The 24,283-nt window shown below is 40.0% G+C and overlaps 1 pseudogene; it reads right to left on the bottom strand.

Moving 5' to 3' along the window:
* Positions 1-7,585: 7,585 nt before the first annotated feature.
* Positions 7,586-9,644, bottom strand: LOC139605964 (nicotinamide riboside kinase 2 pseudogene; annotated as a pseudogene).
* Positions 9,645-24,283: the final 14,639 nt, after the last annotated feature.

Genomic DNA, 24,283 nt, shown 5'->3' with positions numbered 1-24,283 from the left:
CAGTTTACAGCAGTCTCTAGCTCTCTCGCTTGCTCGCTCACTCATTATTCCTTATTTAAAATCCTCTGTCTGTGACATGACTGTGAGCTACAGCAAGAATGGCACCGACAAACTATCTAGCTCTTCTGTCTTTCTTGCTCTCTGACATCCAGTCAATTTAACCCAGTTTTCAGCATGTCCACCTCACACTTATGTCTGTCTGCCTTTGTTTGTCTTGTTGTTCTTGCTCACTACTTGTCTGCAGTTGAACTTTGAAACTGTGCTTCCCTTTATTCGGTGTCCATGCCTGACACACTCTGTCCGCCTACTGTTCGTTTTCTTTTTCTGCCCATCATAGTCTCTCTCAAACCCTTCATCAAAGTCACAGTATACAGACACTAAAGCTGTCAGGCAGTTTCTTCTGTTGTGATACCAGATAGGCTACTGGTTTACTGGGATCAGAAACATGTAAAATGTAAGTCTCTCCTTATGATGTGATGATTGTGATGTGTTCAGTTGTGACAAAATGACACAATACAAGTCTGTGTTAATCTGGTGCAGTGCTGTCAGATACAAACCACTGTCACCTGCAATCTGAATCCTACAAAAGGGGACGACAATTAGGGACATACTCCACAAGTTTGTCTAATGTCCAGGCTATTTAGATAATGAAGGAGATGCCCATTCCCTCCTCATCTTTTATCTACAGTAAAACAGCAGAATAAAGTGTGGAGTGTTGGCGAATGTATAAAATTTGATGAACTTCTGTGTAAGTCTACACATGGTCAGCTGTGTGTTATTTGTAAAAAGACTCTCCTGTAAAGAAACAAGCCCATATGTTGTCTGTGCAGCAGATTGTTATGACTCATAGTTACGTTTTGTTGTTAGGCGACATCTAGTGGTTGTAGTAATGATGACAGGAGCAAAGGGAAAAGTGCAGTGACGTAGTTTATAGAGCAACAAAGGCCACATCAGGAGGAGGGTGGGGTGGATGGACGGGTCAACAGAACACAGGAATATGACACAGGACAGTGGTGCTCAATTCCCATGTGAAAGTAGCAGTTTATGTTGTGTGTCTGTTATCCATGACCATTTGACCACGTTGTTGTTGTTGTTGTTGTTGTTGTTGTTGTTGTTGTTGTTGTAACCATGACAACAAAGTTCGTCTAATGTTGAGGAAGTACTTACTTTAACACAAATCACGGTCTTTTCCTAAACCTAACCAAGCCATGAGCGTTATTATAGTAATCATGACAACAAATGTAGGTACACCGCTGTTGGTACACACCTTGTGTTTATTATTGTAACCATGACAACCAAGGTCTGGTAGGCCTGTCGCTATAGGGGCATTATTTCAGGAGACTCTCCTATGGGTCGTATCAAAAAATGACATATATGGCTGTTCAGGTTGGACGACTGGTTGGTTATTTATGTGCCACGTATCGCTAATTCAAGATAAGACGAAATCCAATCTCGCAGTGTCGCAAAGCACAGATTTTCTCATTAGGGACGTGCAGATCCAAGTTTTTTTTCCCCTGAGAAACACATCTTATAGTGGAAACACTGAATATGTTTCCTGTGACATACCACGACTGGTCTCTGATCCGCTTATTAAGGCCCCTGTTGGGACTCATACTGATCTGTTGGTTTGGTGCGTCCCAATTACTGGGCCTCATCTACTACATCTGTCTGCATAGTGAAGGAGCTTCAAGTTTGACACTGTTGGTTCTCAGCAGAATCATGCTCTAAGTTTTGGAACCACAGTGTCTGAGGAGAACTTGCAAATGTTAAAAGAAGCATGTTTTTTCTATGACTTCTAAGAGGATTTATGGACATTTATTCATGTATACTGTAGATAAATAAATGTAAGTCACGCTGAATCTAAAAATATATCATATGTGTGTTCAAATTTGACTGAGTTATGTTTCAGAGAAGTATGGATTTTGCCTACTGCTTTTCCCTCTGTGCCTCTCTGCATGTTGCCCTGTGCTACCTCTTGAATGCAAACTGAATCCTTTCATGTTAGGGGTTAAAACTTTGATTAGCAGGTGAGAGGCATTGTGCATGCAAACATGAAAAGTACTCAAAGCTTTTCCACAGTATCTGGGAAAGTGCTGCAGAATGAATGGGCACTGCTAGGGGGTGCAACTTGCTCACAGCTTGCAGTAAATAGTCCCTTCTTCAGGAAGCATTTGCCATTTAATGGAAATGTTTAGCAACCTTCCTACTGTGCGTGCATTTATTTTCCTACCAGGCCCCTGAGGGAAACAAAGCCCTGACCCTGGCAGTGTTTGTGTCTTGCCCTACTCGCTGAGCTATGAAAAACCATCTACTTTCATGATGTTAATGCAATGTATTTGTTATAGATTGATTGATAGTCTTGACATTTGAGTAAAGTCTCCAGGCAGGTAAGAGCTGCTGAATTAGGATCTGTGAGAGCAGCATGCGGCAAATATTAATTTCCTTTAACCTGGATATGTCTGAGTTAACTTGATTAGAGGTGGACTGTGGCCTCTCTCTCTCGCTCTGTCTTCATTGCAGGTGCAGGGGTGTGTGTGTGTGGGTACGTCTGTGTGTGTGTCAGTGATGGATGTATTGCAGATGGTCTCAGCTCCATCTAATTATGCAGTGGACACTCGAGGAAGTCCCGTACCGAGGTCACTTAGGACACATACACACAGAGAGAAAATCAGAGAGTGAATGTGCTCGAGGTGCTTCTGTTAAATTTACTTTTTCTTAAACAGTCTGCAGTAGTTGGAAATGTCAGCGTGCTCTACACACATATACTCTATCAAGGTTACTGCACACACATGCACTCATACACACACACACACACACACTCCTCCATGTTATCATAAGCTCTGTCTGCACTTGTATTGTGTTTTTAACATTTTATAAAGCATGATCAACAGCTGTGGTGTCCCAAAGTCTACACAACTACATGCTGAGTGCACAACTTCACTGCTCAGCACAAACACAAAAACATCCTCAAACACATTAAGCATCGGGGTGGTGTAAAGGTCTAGGCTTTACATCTAAGTTAAGTAGGCTGCATCATAATAACATCATCCACTCCTGAGGTCCAAATGTGGAGAAGATGTTTTTGATGAGAATGCTCTCTTCAGTTACAGTGAGCCATCTGTTCAGTAGCCTCAAGCTCTGCTAAATGGACTAAATGTTGTTGTACAGTGAAGTCGCCGGAAGTCTGAGTTAAATGATTCCCAAACATAAGAGGAAAGTAATGAGCCTGTGTCTTCAGTCTACCGCCCTCAGTGCCTTGACTTCATCAGAAGCAAAATTACCAGCTGTAACAGCCAAATGCAGAAAAACATTCATTATAGGTACAATACAGTGGGTCCATGTGCACTGTCCGGTTGCACTTATAACAACTTGTTTTAGTGAGCGGTAGTTCTCAGTGTGATACAGTCCACAGTATAAATCTATAAATCAAGAAAATGTTTGGTGTGTAGCCAAAATCACAAAGTGTCAACGAGCTTCACAGGCTCACATCAGTAATGGCTCATAACACATCCCAAGCTCTGTGAAAGGAAAGGAAACAAAGGACGCCTCAGGACACGAGCTTCAGAGACACCCCCCCCCTCCTCTTTTGGCTCGGGTTAACATGGGAGCTGCATGAAGTGAACAGAGAACTGTCAGAGCTGGTGGAAATGACAAATTACCAAATGGAAATATCATGAAATATAACAGGCCCAGTACTAATGTGAGAAATGCAATATAATCTGTTTTAGCCATGCTAGCCAAATGGCTGGAGTTGGAGTGGGTGGCATGTGTCAGCGTCGGCCGGATCACCGCTTTGGTCCAGACTGAAATAGCTCAACAACTGTCAGATGGATTGCCATGAAATATTGTACAGACATCTGGAGTCAACTGAGGATGAATCCTCTTGACTTAGGTGACGCATAGACTGTCAGCAGCAGGTCAGTGTTTCAATGTATAAAATTAAATATCTTTAAATATACTTTTTTTTGTACGAATATAGTTCATTCACGATGCAACCTGATGACTGTTTGGTGGATTGTCGTGAAATTTGGTACAAAGACTCATGTTCCCCTCAGGATGTGCATCAAAGTGTAATCACTTTGATGAGCTCTTAACTTTTTTAGCTAGCTCCATCATGAGGTCAAACTTATAAATACCTGCAAAACTAATGACATTCAAGATGCAGTTCTACTTTGTCTTAATTGCTAATTAGCATGTTAGCATGCCGATATTAGCATTTTGCTCAAAGAACTGCTGTGCTTAAGAGCAGCCTCACAGAGCTAGGAGTGTTGCTGTAGACTAGCTGGGTTTGCAAGGCCACCACCTCCTATAGCTTTTCTTTTTTGCTGTAACTTTTAAAAGCAATCATTTAGATTTATGTTGCTCCGTGTATACACCCAGCAGCCACAAGATAAAGGAGCTAATCAGATCTCTGTGGTGTATTTTGGGAAGTGACACAGTGGGACCCAAGCTATTAAAAAAACCTATTAAAAATCTGGTTCCAGGTCCTGCAGCCTGCAAGACACAGTGATGCAAACAGAGACACCTTTGAATTGTGAAGACTCCCAGAGGATAAAACTTTCTCATTGTAAGAGATATAACTGATACAGCTAAGTGTTGGACACACAAGCTACTGATCTGAAATAACTATGTTAAACTGTGATCTGGTTCAGGAGACCAGTTGATAACACTAGTACACGCTGTTCATTATTGTTATCTAGCTCTGCCTTTTTAAGCACTGTAATGAGCACTGTAATTACAGCTCGACTTTTGTGCTCATCTTTTGTGCTAGTCTGTGATGTTGCACGACACTTTTAGCCACTTAATAAATGCCCACAGAAAAAAACCAATACCAGTTTAAGTATAATATTTTTTAATATTTTTACTGCTTTATCCTGCCGTCAAACAGCCCTGTCTTTTGGAACTATATTTTTCAACCACTGAACTACTGTATTCCTACTCACAAGTGCACCTACGCTTAGCTCTGTCTGACTCTGTCAGCTGATCTGTGGGGTAATACAGTGTGCACTGTATCACAGCAGTCTAACCCGAACTATCGCTTCAAGTACATTTATGAGTCCAGGCCTTTTTTTGCAAGGGAGTAGTTTTAAAGTGTGGTACAGAAGGACCATCAACAACATATACAAAGTATCAAAAGTAAAAGTACTCATTACACAGAATAACAACCTCCATGAGTGTTATATTATTATATTTTCTATTACTGGATAATTATTACTTAGCGTTAGCATTTTACTGCTGTAGTTTGGTGAGTTGGACCTAATTTAACAATTTCATACGGAGTTTGGTTCTTGCTTTTACAAAGTGAAGCATGTTATATGTTCAATAAAGGACAGAAAGATTGGGGTGTGGGTGGAACACCGACCATGACACAAAAACTAAGATATCCTGTGTTCATCACATGTCTTATACAGTGGTTTGTCTAAGGAGGGGCCGCAGGATTCAACTTAACTCATCTTTCAGCATCAAGGAGACATATACGAGTTAGTTTATAGCAGAGAAAGAGAAAAAGAAAAAAAAATAGTTCATCTTAAAAGAAAGAGATGTATATGGAGCAGGCTGAGACTTTCAGTTGAACTGAATAAACAGATTTCCCCCCCTAAACTGTTGAAACAAGGGTCACCCAACATGGCACCTTGTGTCAGGGTAATAGGAGGTGTCAGTCAGTGTGACACTATAAATATCCTGTAGGAATGCATCAATCCTGCAGGTTTCACCACAGTCTAAACAGTAGTGACATTTCCTTCATGCATGGTGGCATCCACATCCAGCTTCTTAAAAATAACACTGATTTTCATTAGAGATGAGACATAATCTTCACCCCTGTGAAGATTTGTTCACTTAGAAACATGACAAATGAGTTGTTATGTAGTTGCACTTGTCTGCTTAATTTTCTTTAATAAGGAAGGTATTGCCCTTGTGGGTTAACACCTGCTGTTATTTCCCTCTGAGTAAAAGTACTTCATATCTAAGTATATTTACAGCTTAAACTCTCCAAGAACATTGGGGATTAGATGGCCATAAGAAATAGAAATTCAGCTCTCCAACTTTTAAATTCAAGTTAAGTGATTCTCAAGCGTAGCCTAGAGAGCAGTTGCCCTAATTTTTCCAGTGAAGAAAAAGCCAAGCTATTAATGGCTTAGCACAGATAAGCCCAAACGGTGTTAATAAAAGATTGGATAATGATTTTTAAAGAAGGGAGAGGGGACAGCACATAGGGCAGAAATAATTAATCACTTTGAATGGAGGGAGAGAGAGAGAGAAAAGAGATGCAGAGTGAAAAGAGGGGAGGAAATGAGAGGAGAGAAAAAGATGAAAATGAGACGAGAAGAGGGGAAGGAAGGGAGGGCAAGAGGTTAGGGGAAGAGATCTATGAGTGGGACGAAAGATAATGCTAATATTATAAAAAGAGACTGACACCGCACAGCAATAATTGATCACGAGAGTGGATGGAAAGATGAGGATGAGGGACAAAAGAAAGAGAGAGAGAGAGAGAGAGAAGATGGAAAAAAAGATGAGGGAGAACAGCAGAGGTGAGAAAATCAGAGGAAGAAGATGTGAGAAAAAGTTCTTTGGACATTTTTTGACAAGAGCAATTTGAGCGTAAAGTTCAACACCAGCAAAATTACAAGTAACCAAGAATGAAGGGTCCAATAGTCTGGACCTCAGTGCCCAGACAGTGCTCCTGTAATCATATGATCATGGTAATTAGACTGAGAGCAGCACAGGGAGGGTGATTCAGAGGAGAGGAGGTGAAAACACTCTTTTTTTTTTTTTTTTGAAAAAGTACATCAAAACATAAATTGCATTAACTCTGCTGTTCTGGCTCAAGTGCAAATGTCATTCCAGCAGAGTAGAGACAGGCAGTGGACTATGATCTGGAACAGTGGTTCCCATGCACCTTCCACTTTTCTCTGATGTACCACAGCTATAATCAGAGGCGCAAAGGCACACCTTCCACTGACGACACCTGATACACTCCAGCGACAACACAGGTACCCTCACTGTGACTGGAAAGGTCATCAGTGCACTTCTAGTGATTGTTAAAGCTCCACCAGACATCAGAGCAAAGGAGAGTCCAGCAGTGGCTTCTCATGGCTGCTTAGCTCTGAGTCTCAGGCTGCACCTTCTTCATGTCCCATTTTTTGAAAATGTGCAGAATTTAAAGTATAGTTGCCCTTTAATTTGAAGGGATTATAAACATCACGTTATTACTGATTTAAGAGTGAATATTGCTACGTTTTTTCCTACTAGACATTGTGATTCAGGAAATGTCAGAGTTTGGGCTTTTCCTCTTTTTTCTTTCTTTTTTTTTATATTTGTGGTTTTACCCACTTCAGATAGTAAAAGCTGGATGTTCCAACCATTACTTTTAGTTATTTATTTGACTGCTCATGTGTTTACTACTTTTCATACTCTCCAAATCCTGAGCTGAACTGTCTCTATTTAGTCACTGACTGCATCAGTAACTTTTACCACTGGAGCCCTGCACACCCTGGTGAGAGAGAGCGCTGTTGTCTCAGCTGTTATACAGAACATTACAGTTTACTGACCGACCACAGAAACACTGATAATGTAATAACAGGTTGTTGCTGAGCTTTTAACCTCTCGACATTTTGTACTGATCAGAATGAAACGACTTGAACCAGCATCAGACTGAATGTTTTACTGAAGACAGAATCAGTGCTGAATGGTGATGTGTTCACTTACTGCAGGGCATTGAACAGTGATGTGATCACCTAGCTTAGAAAAAGTAAAAAAAAAAAACTACAGTCAGTGAGTCAGTCATTGCAGCACATAGTGTTAAGGTGTTACGTTTGTTTCTTCAGTTTTTTTTCTTTTTGTTGTTCTGCTCTTTTTCAGTCCTGATGTTCTTGTGTTTCAAATACATGGGCCAGACATGGCCATCAAACAGACCGGGGGGGTCTGGCACCAAGTAGTTCCTAGAGCACCTCCTGTTTTTGCACTCTTCATATGGGATGGAAATAAAGTAACATTGGTTCAGCTTGTTGGTCGAAGGTCCACAGGTGTAAAGCAGGAGGCCTTCCATAATAAGGATGTGAGTCTCCTTCTCCTTATCGTTAGACTTTGTATCCAGGGTGTCATTAACACCATGTGACTTCTCAAACTTCACTGGGTTCTCCAACCATGCGTAGATGGTGCTCCTCATGCTTAAAGCCATCTTCACCAACTTCAATCTGATACTGAGGCTTGAAGGAGTCAACCTGATGTACCACACAACAGTTGGGCAGGTTCGTGATCAGTCTGTTGGTGAGGGTGGTTTTCCCTCCACTGGTTATGCCGCCAGTGCCACTGATATACTTCATGATTTCGAATGGGATGGTCAAAGCTTGTAGAGAGTTCCGAGTTCAATAAACCGGTCCAGGAGGTCAGTGAGCAGAGAGGAGGAAAGTTTAAAAAAGAGAAGGTTGCAGCAGGAAATGTCAACTACTTGATTTGTGTCCATTAAAGGAATTGCAGCATTTCCTGCACTTACTAACCCCCTAACGAAAAAAAAAAAAATGTGAGTATATGTTTTATATGTATTTCCTTTGAGTTTAAACTTTGCTATTGTTGGCTCATGGTCTTACTCTTTCTTAATGATTTCTTTTGATCATCATTCACTCGCATATTTCAAGAGACTGGCAAAATGCTTCAACTCAGTGTGTCGTTTCAAATTTGTTCCTGATGTGGCTGATGTTCTGACTTGTTTTTTCAGACCTGGTGGTGCTTTGCTTAAAAATGTTAGATTTTGCCTGTAGGACTCCGCACAGATTTGTTCATAGAGGTTTTTCAAATGTTCATACTTTAGCTGTACCAGGAGCTGTGTTGTTTGAATTTCCAGCACTACACACCCGACCGTAGACTGAATATAATGCATGCTGGGTGTCATAAATAGTTAAATAGTTCTTCTGATTTTCTTTGCAGGTTGGCAAACAAATTTTTGGTCCATTATCACTACCCTCTGGTGCTTGAGTGTTAATTTCTGCTGAGTTAACAACACTGACATTCATTAGTCAGAAAACAGTTCACCGTTCACCAAAAGAGGAGTTTGTTTAATGAACGTCACTCATTTAGCTCATGCACATCACTGGTGGGAGACGGTGGCCTGTTGTAGATGGTAGTTTATTTATTAGGCTGGATATAAACTTGACACATGGAGTTAATGGGAGTCCTGCTGTAGACACCTATGGTGATGGCTATGATTTATACTTCATTGTTTTCTCCTGCTGACAGCACCACCACTAAACGAGGCAGATGTACAGCAAATGATCAGCCCATGGTCTCAGTAACTGTGTTTACATCCTTTCATTTACTTTGTGTAACAGCGGGAGGGTTTGTCTTCCATCAGCTCATGCAGATACAGAGCAGCGATAAGATGTCTCTCCACTGCAAACTTGTCTTTGCTAGAAACACTGAGCCTCTTTCATCTTGCTAACTGTTGTCATCACTCTCAATCATCCCCAGTGGCATCAGAAACTTGTAGGAGAAAACCATAGACTGTGGGTTTCTGAGGAAAGCTCAGAGTGGGCTGCTCCACTGTTGTCGTCTTAGCCTGACGTGTGTGGAGTCCAGACTTCGGTGAATGCCAGTTTGTGGCAAGCATACACTCATCTGCCTGTCACTCATAGTGGCACGCCCTCAATTATGCATTAATTTAAGCCTGAATAAAATTTAAACAAGTGAATTATATAAAAATTCACCTTCGTAAAGTTGTCACGAGGAGTGAAATTATCTATCGAGAGTAAAACTGTTTCTTGTACCAGGCTGTAAACATGTTTATTTCTGCTGTAAAGTTGAGCCTTTTAACATGGGAGTCTATGGGGACTGACCCACGAGCCTCAAGTGACCATTCGAGGACCTGCATTTTTGACACTTCCATGTTGATTTCATTTTGCTGCTTGGAGAAGACACTTGCAGCCCATGCTCACCACTCACAGTTCATCTGTCCTCATGATATCGTCATCACTGCTGGAGCCACGATGTATAGTTACAATTTTTAGGCCGTGCACGGCAGCTACAGCAGAGCATTTTGTGTAGAGACAGTGGATGTGTGTCAGCTTTTTAGCTACTATGTAACTTCTAAACTTTCAACTTCCATCATTATTGCTAAAAATCAGCCTCACAGCAATTTGTTATCCTATTTGTATTCCAGATTGGGAATTACTGGTCCAATAGCACAATATGGCTGCAGAGGCGATGTGATGTCTGGATACACTGTTGGCTCAGTGCTGTGGTGAAACAGTAAGGGTAGACTAGGTTACAGATCTTTTACTCTTTAAATATGGAACAAAATGGGAGCAATATGCAGAATAGACTACAGCAGAGATTTACACATGGATCATTATGCCATTTCAATATGGAATAAAAGCATGAAAAAGTATTTGTTTGTTCGTAGCACAGCGCTTTATGTATTCTTCTTGATATGCATGCATACACATGTTGTTTTCTATTCAGTGTCCCACTGTGGCAGAAACAAACAGAGTATTGCTCCTGCTGCTTCCCTTCTCTGTATCACATCTTTAAACAAATAGAGGTTGGAAAATGAGGTTTTATGTAGCAATCATTTGTTTATACAAATACATACAATCACACAGACACACACCCACACACAGCTGATAGAAATCTTGATGCTTACAAAATGGTAAATTTTGTCAGAGACTCAGACTTCTCACGCTTGCTACTGTACATCTGAAAGCACAGAGGCAGCACACCGGCTGAGTGTGATTAGAGTGTCAACCCTGTTAGGGTTAAAGGTTCAGCCCCTCTATGACCCCCACAGTCTGCAGAAATATCTGAGGCCATCTAATATACAGTAGCAGTGGCAGTTTGCTAACTGGTCACAGGAGCAAGCTCCCTCCCGGCTGGGAGAATCTCCGTGGTGGAAGTGGACAGTGCTTCAGAGGCTGACATGTGAAATATTGTGGTTGCACTGGGCAGATTTGTGTGTAGTGCAAGCAGTCAGAAAGAGGCAGGACTCTTCATGGTAAAGTCTAAAAATCCTGAGTTGTCACTGAGGAACTGGACCAAATCCAAAACTGATAATTAATGAATTAATGATGCTCTAGCAAGGTGAAATTCAAGGGCTTGAATGAAAGCTTCTTTCTTTAGATAATTCATATGTCTGTAATTGTTTAATTAATGAATATCAGGTTGATTTACCACTGTCACCCCTGTGGTTCTCAGCTTGGGGGTCAGGACCTTATAAAGAGGTCACAGGAACAGAAACATTGTATCCTTTTCAAAGTTTTCTCTAATTGTCCTTTTTTATGCTTTTATTCTTGTTTTTTGACCGTTTACTAACTCCCTCAAACAGCAACCATAGTTTATCCATAGGTGTAGCAGCTCTGTGCATAGGGCTGCAGTAAGACCAATATTCTGCACTGTAAGTGTTTGGACAATGATGTGGGTTTTTTTTTAGCCTTTTCCAAAGTGTAAGCACAAAAGCAAAAGAGTAAGGAACAGATTTAACAGCATGAGTCTTTTCTGTGACTGTCTCACATCATGTTTGACTTTCTTTCATATGCAGTGACTTTTCCTACCTCTGTCATCCAGTCCTTAATGGGTGTGCAGTTTAAGGTGCTTTTCCACATTCACTGAAGGATTGGATGGAAGTTACCTGCAGAGCCTCCTTTTAACACGAACCATATTACTGTGAATCTTCATCCAGAAGTGATGAATTTTGGGGCATATTCACACTGCATGTACAAGTGTACCTTCATCTCGCTTACATTTTCAGCAGGCTGCAGAATCTGGGCCCCTAGAGTCCAACCGTATAGAGGCCCAGTAGTAACAATCTAAAATTTTGCATTGTATGAGCCTTACCCTTCAATATTTTCAGGAGTTGCTGCAGATTTCAGACCACTCCTGTTCAAATGATTGACCCAGCCCTGCCCTGCACATTTGGGGTGGGTGGGGGGGCATAGTCCAACAGCATTCTGTAAAATTCATGATTTTTACATAACTCATCTGCTAACTATGGGGCTGGACCCAAAAATGACGGAAAAAATCTTTTGCAACTGAGGTCAATTATTGTTTCATGTAACCAAATGACCTAAGTACATTTACTTTCATGAGAGTTCTGTCTTGACCTTAGGAACATAGTTAACAAACAATCTCACCACATGGACCAGTCATTAAAGGGGCTATTTGTCAGTTTTCTTTGCTGCCAGATGTGGTTTCTTAGCGGGAGTCGGTGGTTGATTGTTGCTTAAGAAGAGCTTCGGCCATTGTTGCGTTTACAAGACAAAAGGTTAGATGCTAACGTTAGCTATGTAGCAATAGCCAAACTTACAAATAGCTCCTTTAACTCATGTGGAGCTGTTGTCATGACAACTGGGCAACTCCATCTGCTACATCAGAGCCTGTGATAAAATAGAAAGCTCCAGATCAGCTACTGAATGGACCTTCCAATGAGATTGTTTTATCAAATATCTGCTGTTTAGATATTTAGAGAAGCCCTGTGCCAAAATCTAGTTTTAAAATCTCTGATATTTTAGTTTGTCTTTTTCTCCTTGGTGCATAAATAATAAACTTGTCTGTGATCATACAAGACACCTGCAGCCTGACAGTGTTGGTGCAGTATCATCAGAGTGCTGGTTGGTTTCTGAGTGTGAGGCAAATAATGAACTGCTGTGTGAGGTCTGCTCTTGATGAGAAGTTGGAGGCACCAGGTTTGTGACCATGCACAGAGGGCCGGATGTGGCCCAGATGTGGCGCTTATCAATTTAACTCCATCAGTAAAGCTTTGCCTCAGGAACCTCAGCAGGTTAATCAAATCTTATCTCAAATTAAGGACGTTTCAATCAATCCGAGGAAATTCACTTTTCCTTTTCCAATTAGGGCCCCTGGTTGGAGGCTGAGTCATATCAGTCCTCCACCACCTGAGGCCGAAGTAAAACAATGAATTATCCCATGAATCATTTTAGCGAAAGAAAACTACAATGACTTTTGCATCTGCTGACCCGCTGGTCCATTGTAAAATGAGAGAGACGTGACCTTTTTAATAACCGACTAACTTACATTTTCTAATCAAGATTTTTTTCACAGCAGACATTCTGACTTGTCATAGTAGGAAAAGCACAGGGTTTACTAATTACTTTAACAATGGCTGTGTTGTATTCAAGCGTCCCAGACTCCCAGGAAGTCGTGACAATGTAATGTATAATTCATTTTATTATTTACACATCAAAATGACTCTTTTGTAAAAGGCTCATCAAGTCTGCTGTTTCCCTTCTCTGGTTCTCCATTCTCTCTCTTTTCTTCTGGTAAGCGGATGAACTGTTCATTGAAGGGGCCTAAACTGAGGAAAATGACAAGTGATGCTGTAGCGCTGCTGGCCTTTTTTTTACGTGACAGCTAGAAACAGTGACAACTAACCTGAAGCTGTAATTACACAAAGATCGACTACATGAAATGAGCTTATGCAGGCGATGAGAGAAATGGTCTGTGTGTCCCAGAACATCACAGGCAGCACAGAAAACTTGATTTGACTAGAATTATTATGTGTGAAATACCTGATTATTTCCAGCAAACTACACCAGAAGTCTAAAGTTATTTTAAAACTTTACTTTAAAAAAAAAAAAAAAAAAAAAAAATGTATAAAGGCAAGGCTTTAAAGCACTGCTGGGCAGTAACACTTTGCTAAGTAGTGAATTACTGTAATATTATTACTTTTCTCACTAACGAGTAGTGTAAGGGATTACACTGTCTTAACAATGTCAATTCCAATCAGCATTGCGTTACCAGAATGTGACTTGTTTTTGCTATCTTATGACGATGGTGTTCTGCTGATGTCCTGGATAACAAAGATGCTCTTCTTGCAGCTGCTGGTTGTCTGAAGTTCAAACTCTGATGGCTGAGAGATGAGAGCAGGAGAGAGCTTGTGAGGGAGCTTCTGACAGAGGAGCGGTCTCTGTGTCCACTACGCCAGTCAGCCATGATGAAATAGACTTTTATTTTTTGAGACCAAGTCCGAGGACACCTACTCTGCAGAAAAAGAAGAAAAAGAAAAGAAGAAGTAATGGACTACTTGACTACTTGTCGAGGGGATCTGAGGTTGAGACTCTGAGAACTGGTTCTCAAACGTCAAAAACATTTACATTAAGTACAACACTCCGACCCCATCTCGCGCAGCCGAAGAGGCTTTTTAGTTTAGATGGTTTGGTGCTCACAGACTGTGTGATAAGAGGTTTGAGAAGCTGCTGTGAGATATGATCATTATTTCACTTCTGAACATCAGGACCTTGTTTGATATCCCAGGACTGAAATAACAAAACAGGAAGCTACGGTATCACCTTAAATGTGCAATGTTTAATATTTCTGTAAAGCAAAAGGTAATATAGTAATATAACAAGTAATGTTACTTGTTACTTTTGAAATGAGGTAATATGTAAAGGAATATGATTAAGGAATAATATGTAAAAAAGTAAGATATTACTCTTCCTGAGTAACTTGACCAACGCTGCTTTCAAGTATCACCAGAGTATTATGTATGAAAAGAGTATGAAAAGAGACTGCATAGATACCTGTGGATCACTGAGAACCACAGCACAGCCTCTCACAACAACAAATCCACAGTGACTTGATGTTGTGAAGGTAAATGCCAGCAATAAACTATCTGTTTGAGCCAGATGAGTTTTTAACATGCAGAACCAAAAATATGAGAACACAACTGCAGCAGAGCATCACTAATATGATTAGTCACACCTGTTTTTTTTCCTAACCTTAAAGCTAAAGTGTGTGTGTCCTGTGAAAAAAGTCTATTGAAGTTGTTATTTTACTTCTATGGTTGTGATGGAGGAATCTTATTTTAATATGTATTTCCATTGCTGTTAAATTTTAAGTTGTGGAAATTGTGCTGTGTGAAAATTATATACACAATACCTGCACTTTCATGTTGCATGGAAATTGGCCACTCCACTACATAAACCTCCTCCTTCTACCTCACTGGTGATGGCAAGGGGCCACAGTCCTCTGATATATGGAATCATATGTGAAATTTGTGCTTTGACTCTTGTGAGTGTTTTGGTTTTTGCTACATTTCTGGACTTGAGGCACCCTTCCCTTAGCGTCTGTGCTTTGACTCTTGTACTCTGTGCTCTGTCCTTTGTCAGGGTCAGCGTAACAAGCAGCGAATCAGAGGTAACATAACAGAAAAGACTTGGACAAGGCAGAAAAATCATTGTTCCCTGACTTCTACTTGTTAAAATTGTCCACACTATGACACTGCTGACTGCACCTAATCTCACAGAGACAGACTGCTGCTCCACACTGAAACAGCTCAGCACAAAGTCTCATTGTAAGGCTCAGCTGCAGATACATATTTGTCTTGCTTGGCTATCTCTGATTTTACTTTTGATTAATATTCGGTGTCCCTGATGAATATCCACATAGAAAGAAGGGAAATTTGGTTAAATAATTTGGGATGATTTGCTGACACTCAATATCACATCACTGCTTTTACCAGATCAGCAAACAGTGATTTCAGCTTGAATTCTTTCACCCTATAACGTTAAACTTTTCTCAATGGGTAAGGTTGAATTGAAAATTAAAAAAAAACAGCTACAGACAGTACATGATACATGGTATCATTCAAAACTGTGCACACACAGTGCAAACTGCAGAACCTGAAAATGTTTCACTTAACATATGAGTATAAATCAATGATTATTGATGCTCATGCACAGTGTTGTCACACACAGAGACTGTTCACTGAGTCACCTGTGATGTTGGGAAAAAGATGTGTTTGTCAAAAATAATCTTGTGCACTTATCTTATTACTTAAGATCAGTTGCTGGCAGAAACATCCAGGTTAGTGCAGCCAAGATGTTCTACACCAGGTAGAAGTAAACCATAATCTTGACTTTGCCACCTGAATTTAGCTTCATTTAAAGTTTGTTACTAAGTTGGTGACAGACGTAAAATATTATAAACAAAGACATGCATTTAGCGATCATAAAGACATGATGAATAACAGTCATTTTTTTAAACAAGCTATGTCATTTCAATAAAGATTCATGGTCATTAATTGGGATTTCTGCACAATCCTCTTCTCCACTGTTGTCAGACTGTGAAGGTAACCAACACCTATGAGGAGATGACAGAGCCAAAAATCACAGTGTCTTTTCCATTTTACTGCATGAAGTGTGGACTGTGGTTCTTCTAGCTCTAGGGTGACTGAATGTAATTAATCTCTGATGTCGTGTTAGCCACACTAGCAGCGAGGCTCTAAGGATGGCAATGTCAGTGGTCTGTGGGTCACTCTAAAATTTTGACCAAGTTATCATAACAACTGTATTCACTTGATTCTAAATAATACATCTGTGTTATTATTTTGTGTCTATCATTATGTGGGACTGGGAATTGAAGTGTGATGATGAGTTAGCATTACTGTTAATTCTTGGAAATTATCTGACATTTTGATCAACTACTTGATATTAAGAGGATTTGTCTTCAAATGTGCAGTATGTGGACTTGAGCATGGTGGTTTAATAGCTTTGATGAGCATACACTCGTATTAACATCATTAGCACAGCTGGGCTGCTTGCTTGTAGGCTAACCCAAGGCTAGTTCACATGCTAAGCTGACAAGCCCATCACCAATACCTGCTTTTGCTAACATATAAATAAAATAATACTAGTATTTCACTCACTTCAAAAAACAGGAGCACGGACGTCCTCGGGTTCTGTTCCAAATTATTAAGCATGAAAAATCCTCCAAAATCCTCCAAAACCACAAACACAACTGAGTGGTCATATTCAGTGACTGAAATTAGCTGAGGTGACACCTAGCAGACAGCTAGCGGCCAGTCAATTGTGACAGCACCCACTTGTCACTCAAAGTGGTCCCACCCTCAATTATGCATCATTTTAAGCCTTGATAAAATTTAAATGGGCTAGTTCTATAAAAAGTCACAGTCATGAAGGACCCTGCTGTTTCCTGCCAGTCCAACCCGTTTGTTTGCTGCCCCTGTTCCCATTTGCTCTTAGCCAGGTTGTTCAGGTGTGATTCGCTTCCTGGTGTTCTCTGCATGTTGCTTTCATTGATTTGTAACGTTGTTTTGCTACTTTTTTAATTTCTACCACCTCCTTTCTGATTTTTGTTTTCCTGTATCAGACTGACTATCTGTGTATCACCTTTTGCTTTTCAAGTAAAGACATTGGTGTTTTGAAGGTTTTACCACCTCCTGCGAATTTCGCTGCTTCCATATCTCAGATAGTTACACAAGTTTTTACAAAAACAGGGCTAGATATTTTTACATAAATTGTTTTTGAGACAAGCTCAGTTGGATGTATCTTGTGGATGGAAATTGAAACCTGAATGGACACGTGGATGGAAATGATCATCATTCAGCAGATATTTCAAGACTGGTCCAATGCTTCAAGTCAATGTGTGATTTCCATTTCATTGCTTATATGGCTGATGCTCTAACTTGTTTTTTCAGACCCACTGGAGAGAGGGACACAAATGTGAGTTTTTTTTGCTGTTGGAATCTGTTCATAAAAATCCTTCAAATGTTCATTCAAACTTGCTTCGGCTGTACCAAAAGCTGTATTGTTTCAATGGCCAGCCCTAGACACTGGACGCATGCTGGGTGCTGTAAATCCTCTGTGTTCTGAAGGTTTTTGGCAGTTGGCAAACAGCTTTTTGGTGCGTTACTGCTATCTTCTGGTGCATGAGCGTCTTTCGCCCTCGTCAGAATGAGCAACGCTCACACTCATTAGTTGCAAATGGATACGTTCAGTTCACCATTCCATCAAAAAAATGAGCCAATCATGCACAGCACTGATTGGAGTTGTCCCATCCACCCATCTGGGGACACCCTCCTCAACTTTGTCAGTGAGTCCAATGAAAACTCTTTTGTTGAATGGCATTTGAAAGAAAAATTACAATCAATTAGACATGATAAAGTAAGTATGCCCCTCGATAATACGGAAACAAAAACACAACACTGAGGATTCATCCTTCACTTGTCAATAGTAGCTGTAAATTAATTATACAATTTTTTATTATTCTAATTAAAAATTACAGAAGGTACTTTTCCTCTTCACTGTTGATGAGCACCAGGTCAGCTCCTTCCTTCAGACTCTGCTCTGCTCTCCATCCCTCCGCTCAGTATAATAGTAGTAATACCTGGTACCAAACCTTATGCATACCTCACAATCACTTTTCTGTCAACACCAACAAGACACATCATCATTCGCAATAATCCATTTTTATTAATGCCCTGAACTCAGCCCCTTGGAAGGACAAACACAGTTATTTTGAGAGAACCAATGACTTGCTGTTCCTCATTTCAAACATCACAAGTGATTTGCCAGGATATAAGCATGAGAGCTAGTACTGAAGCATTGTGATGCGTTTTCTCCTATTCCATGTTAGTGCTCTAGTAAACAAGAGTCATATAAAAATAATCTGATAATGTGCGTGTAAAAGGAAAATGATTATTCTATTATTATTCACTAGTTTAGTTGAATTATCAGTAAAGATGAACTGAGGCAGTGTTAGTATGGAGAGTCACATGACTCACAGTGTTCTCCACAGACAAAGTCATATTTGTTATTAACTATATAGTCCCTGTTTGAGTTACCTTGTTATAATTAATAACCAGTTAGTACTTCGGCATTTGGGGGCCTCATTGTAAAGTGTCACATGGTAAATAATTAAATACTGAGGCTATGTCCACACAACTACGTTTTAGTTTTAAAACTTTTGCTACTTCTGTTTACTCCTGCCATCCACATTATCCAGATGTTTCCAGTGCCTAAAACAGAGACTATTGGAAATGCTGCTGGCCCCGTTTTAGTTTGAAAACTCCAAGGTTGCACTGTAGTCTGGGTAACATCAGAGACCTTTGGAAACGATGACATAGACACCCATGGTCGCTCCTTCAGTGGGTCTTATCGGCCCTGACTGCCAGTGGTGAAAGTCACATGACGAATTACAAACGTTACTGACCTTGTTGTCTTTGCTAGCAGCTGATGTGTAGTTCAATTCTGCATTTTTTTGGGGGGGCTTTTTGTGCCTTTATTATAGAACAGTGGAGACTGACAGGAAACGGGGTAGAGAGAAGGGAATGACATGCAGGAAAAAATCAGGCCGGTGGAGAGTCGAGCCGGCGACTGCCTGCTAAGAGCGTCTTGCGCTCACGTGGTACGCGCCCCAACCACTCAACTACCGGGCCACCCCCTTAAATTCTGCATTTTAACATAACTGTATTTTAACACTGCAACTACCTTTGCTGTTCCCTGTTCGTAGTATTTTCTGCAACTAATCAACTGCAGAGTAGACAATCTGCTTCCTGTTTACACCGACCCACGCATGCCCAGTGTACGTGAATGGTCATGTATCTATTTGATCTCAGGTATGATATTATGGACCGACATCATCTGACATCTGATATGAAGCTAAAACCATCGTCTGGATGAAGTCGACTCTCTTGGGATACAATTTTGCTGCCGAAGCCAGAATTTCATCTTTTGTTGAGTTAAAGCCAATTTCTTGTCCAGGATCAGTAGGGTATCACAAAAATAATATTTTCTTCAGAGCAATTTAGAAAACGATTGAGTCCGAAAGCACTGCACCACCACAAAGATGGTAATTCAAAACAAGCCTTGTGGACCTCTCCTATCAGACATGACTCATATAAAAAAGTTCATGTTAAACTATCACTGTTATGTGAGAAGCCTCAGTGAATCAGTCTGAGAGTGGAGGCACATGTTCAGTCATTATGAATAAAACAATTAGTTAGTAACCATACTGATGATGAAAAATATGCAGAGCTTTGAATATTAACATAATCCATCAAGACAGATAATCAAAATAAATGTACTGACACTGCATTACAAATACAGCAGTTATAGATGTGTGAGTGTTTGTTTAGACTTACCAGACACATGCATTTATACAAAAGCAAATCATACACATTTTCTTTGAAAAAAAAAAAGTATGTTTTTAAAAAAGATACCAAATCACTTTCAGCCTTCCTTCTGCGAAGTGAAGGTTGACTGTGGTAAAAGTGCCTCAGGCTCAGCAGGTTTATTGATGTATCTTCATAAATGCTTTATAGGTGTTTTGGTTAAGGTCCAAAGAGCAATAGCACCTGTCTTTGATTGGCATCATGTAGCTCTTGATAGGTCCTGACAGCTTTGTGCTCTGCTGTGTTGGTTGTGGTTGGTTTAAAGCTTGTTTGGTATAAACACTTCACTTCCCTCCATTTAAATGTGAAAGTGGCTAATTTCAGTTTGGTTTTCATTGAATACAAATGACCCTTATTTAAATGTACATACGATACATCCATCATCCTGCTGTCTTTTAATGTAATAACTTCATGAAGTGTCAGAATTGTCATTGAATGCTTTCATGCATCATATTGTTAGATTAGAAATGATTTTACTGTAAGGCAATTCAATACATACTTTAGTATTGTATATAGGATTTAGATTATAGAGTATTTTGAGGTATGCTCACAGTTACAGTGCTGACAGGTATGATGTTTTCAGTGGTCACCATCTTAGAGTGTTGGTGACATTTGCTGATTAGCACACACAGGCTACTGGGAACTCAGAAATTATATTTATATATATTACTAAATAGTTTTTCCAATCTCTGCCTGGATAATGTTCAGTAGCAACATTGATTTGAATGAAGGAAACACTGAAGTGCACTGGACCTCCTAAGAGGCAGTTGGGGTGGATGGCAGGTACACAAAGCACACGACTGTCACACCAGAGACTGGACCTCACATCCACAGTCCTGTCTGTGGGTACGACTTTCCAAATGTGTTCATTTGACAACATTTCCTCACACCAACAAATGTTTGTCCAAAATTCCGTGGAAGTCCATCAAAAGGTTGCTGAGAGATTTCTGGATCAAAGTGGTGGACCGACCAACAACCAACACTGCCGTGCCCAGACCCACTCCAGCAGCAGAGTTAAAAAAGTGAATTAATGGTCATGTATTGGCATCAAACGTGGGGGTGGACATGAGGCATGGCATGGGACTAGAGGATCAAGAAGTTGAAGTAATACATCTAATTTACATTCATTAAACCCATCCAGAAATTATTATTTGCAGAAATAATAAATAACTTTCCTTTAGAGGCTTGTAATGTTATTGATTCTAATTCCATTGATGAGGTTGATTTTTTACTGTTTGCAGGAGAAGAACCCTATTAAGTGCTGAGTGAAAACTGCAAAATCATAAGTGACAAACTGCAAGCTGAATTTAGGCTCAACTAAACTGTCCTGTTCATTACTGCATCTCATGAGTGAGATGCAGTGAATGTGACATAATGTTTAGTCCACTCAGGGATTTAATGGTAAGTGCGTTCTTAATTGTTTCACAGTCTTTACTTGTAATAGATGTTACTCCCTTGTTTTTTACACCCAGATCTTACAGAGACATCTCATTTAATGCTCTTTCTCTGTCAGCCATCGGTAAGAGCTCTACAGCTCTGGAGAATCCTATTTTAACCTCTCAGCACTAAAAAAAATGATATGGTAAATATGAACTGAAACAAAATATTCTGTGCATCCACTTTATTGTCTTTCAGTAGCATGTGGCAGAGAGAGCTGCAGTCTCAGGCTTATTCCATACAGTAGGTTAAATAAATGAAAACCTCAATTAGACTGTTAGTGTAGATTTAGAAAAAAAAGCAACAAGGTACCATAACAATATAAATATACATCAATACACAAGAAGTCAGAGTTAAGCCTCACTATGAGTGAATGTCTGCAGACTGACGCACAAACTTCATTCATAGAATTGCCATTAAATTACAGATTTTGGCAACCTTGTCTTTATTGTGTCAGTTGTATAGAGTTAGTCAAGAAAAGAGAAACAGCTATTACTCACACCTGTGCTCAGTCACATCTCCACCCTCTGCTCCAGCACTGACTGGTCATTACACACCACAGGTGCTCCTGTGAACTCACCTGTGCAGGCAGCAAGCAGAGGACACAGCAAGCACATGTAGAGCAGCATGAGAAGGACAGAGACTGGGAGGGAATGCTGAAGTGCAGACTTTGTAATAAGGAGTAAAATCATAGCAGCCATCAGCTCACCTGACCCACACAACAATTAAAAAAAAAAAAAAAAAAAAAGAAAATTTAGATTATGACTAAGGACATACAGAGATGCACTGAATACAGGAGGAAGCAAATGGATTCAGGTTGAGAGAATCACAGTAATAGAAGAGAAATGAGCAACATGTAACATCAGCACCTCCAGAGGCCACTACTATAAGCGACATTAGAGTCAGGAAAAAAGAAAATTGTCTGCTTTATTACTTCTTCTCTTACTCTGTCCATTCATGACAAGTTAATATCATTTATAGGTAAAACAGCCGCTCAGAGAATGATGGTACGAGCCGGTACAAGCAGCTTGTTGATATTTAAAGTGTTGAATCAGCAGCTGCTGAAATGCATGACACACAAATCATCCATCAGACAATTCTGGCCCAAACGAATGACAATCACAGTCGGAGTAACAAAACTGGAAACACATTTGGCCCTAATTATTGCAGATAAATACAGCATGACATGTTGCTAACTGGTTGTTATTGGCTAGAATCTGTGTTAGCTGATGTTAGCTGGTCATACTATAGACAAAAGTGAATATAAGTGAACAGGTGAAAAACCTTGGAGTCATCTTTGACTCAGATCTCACATCAGAAACAGAACTAAAAAGGCATTTTATCCCCTGAAGAACATGATCACAGTGCAGCCGTTTTAAAGTCTCTGCACTGGTGACCTTTTTAAGATCCTTTCATTGGTTCATAAAGCTCTTAATATCTTGGGTCCTCTCTGTTTTTTTAAAGCAAACTCAAGACCTACCTTTTTAGTCTGGTTTTCAATTTAATTTAATTTAATTTTTTTTTTTAATGTATTTATATTTCAAAATTTTTTGGCTCTTTTACTAATATGTTCTTTCACTCTAATTTCTGAATTTTTTTTCCTCTAATAGCCTACTCTTTTTTTTTTTTTTTTTGACCATGTGTACACTTCCTGTCACTAACACTCTGTGCTGTTTCAGATTCACTTCCTGTCCTCGTGTGTTTCCCATCACTGTGATTGTCTGCCTCGCTCTAATGTGTTGCACCTGTGTGTCATTGTCTCCCAGTGTGTTAAATCTGCGTTCTCTCTTCCTTTTCATCCACTTCATCTTTGTTCCTTCGTGACAACAGTTCCGGCCTTACTTCCTCGTGTTTAACCTTTAGTGTGTGACCTCAGCCTGCTCCTTTTAGACCACTCTGCCTGGTGTTTTATTTCTCTCCTGTGTACTGACCTTTTGCTAAGTAAAGTGACTTTGATTTTTGGAAACCCTCGCCTGAGTCTTACTGAATGCTGGCTGATCTCTGTGTTGGAGTCTTTTCATTGTGGTTTTCAGTTCTTGCAGCACTTCAATACATCTCCTCTGTTTTTGAATTTTATTGTTTAATCTGTATTTTATTATTTTAACTCTTTTTTTCCTTCTTACAGTGTGCCTTACACTCACCTCAACTCATCTTGTCTCTCTTTGTATTGTTATTTACAACATGCCATTGGGCTTTGTGTTGAATGTGCTGGTGAACAGGGGGGTAGTTCTGGGATGTTGGCACACACTGTAAATCTTTCTCTGGGAGCTGTGTATTCATAAATGTATTGATAGATGATAGGTTTTCCCAACCCTCACTTCCATATTTACCTCTTTAACCTCATGTGTTTCCTCAGCAACAAATACTATTGTGTTTTGTGCCAATAAAGCTTATTTAAGCTGCAGAGAAGTCTATAATGCAGATAAGAGCTATATCCATGTATTGTATTTGTTGGATTATTTTCTTTATGTATTAAACTGTGTTGATTGGCTGGCTGGGTTTTGTTTGTGGTATTTTCTTCACAATGTAATCTTTATCCGTTGTGTATGTGTATAAACTGTATCTACCGTTGGTCTTTTTTTTGGTGATTTCCTTAATGGGTCCTATTTACGTTCTTTTTGTTGTTTTCATATCTATATCCTCTGCTCTGCAGTTGCAATGACTGGTTGTGATTATACCCAAAAGTCTAGAGTCCACAGAGACTTGGGTTGTTGCTACTGGAGGTTGCAGACATGCAAAAATTAAGTTTTAATTGTTCGGCTGTAAGAAAGCAGTAGCCTCTGTGTATGACTCTTTCTGCCAGTGCATAAAATTAGACCCCAGTGTCCTCGCTGTGACATTAAGGGGAAATGCTTTGTAACGACATCATGTGTTTCACTTTTTTGTAGAGGATTAGATGACATGGAAGGACAAGCTCAAACCTCACCA

The sequence above is a fragment of the Trachinotus anak genome, unplaced genomic scaffold (genome assembly GCF_046630095.1).
Source record: "Trachinotus anak isolate AG129_WGS33_773 ecotype Australia unplaced genomic scaffold, CSIRO_AGI_Tana_v1 ptg000021l, whole genome shotgun sequence".
In the NCBI taxonomy this organism is placed as follows: domain Eukaryota; kingdom Metazoa; phylum Chordata; class Actinopteri; order Carangiformes; family Carangidae; genus Trachinotus; species Trachinotus anak.
This window is presented reverse-complemented; position numbering and strand designations above follow the sequence as displayed.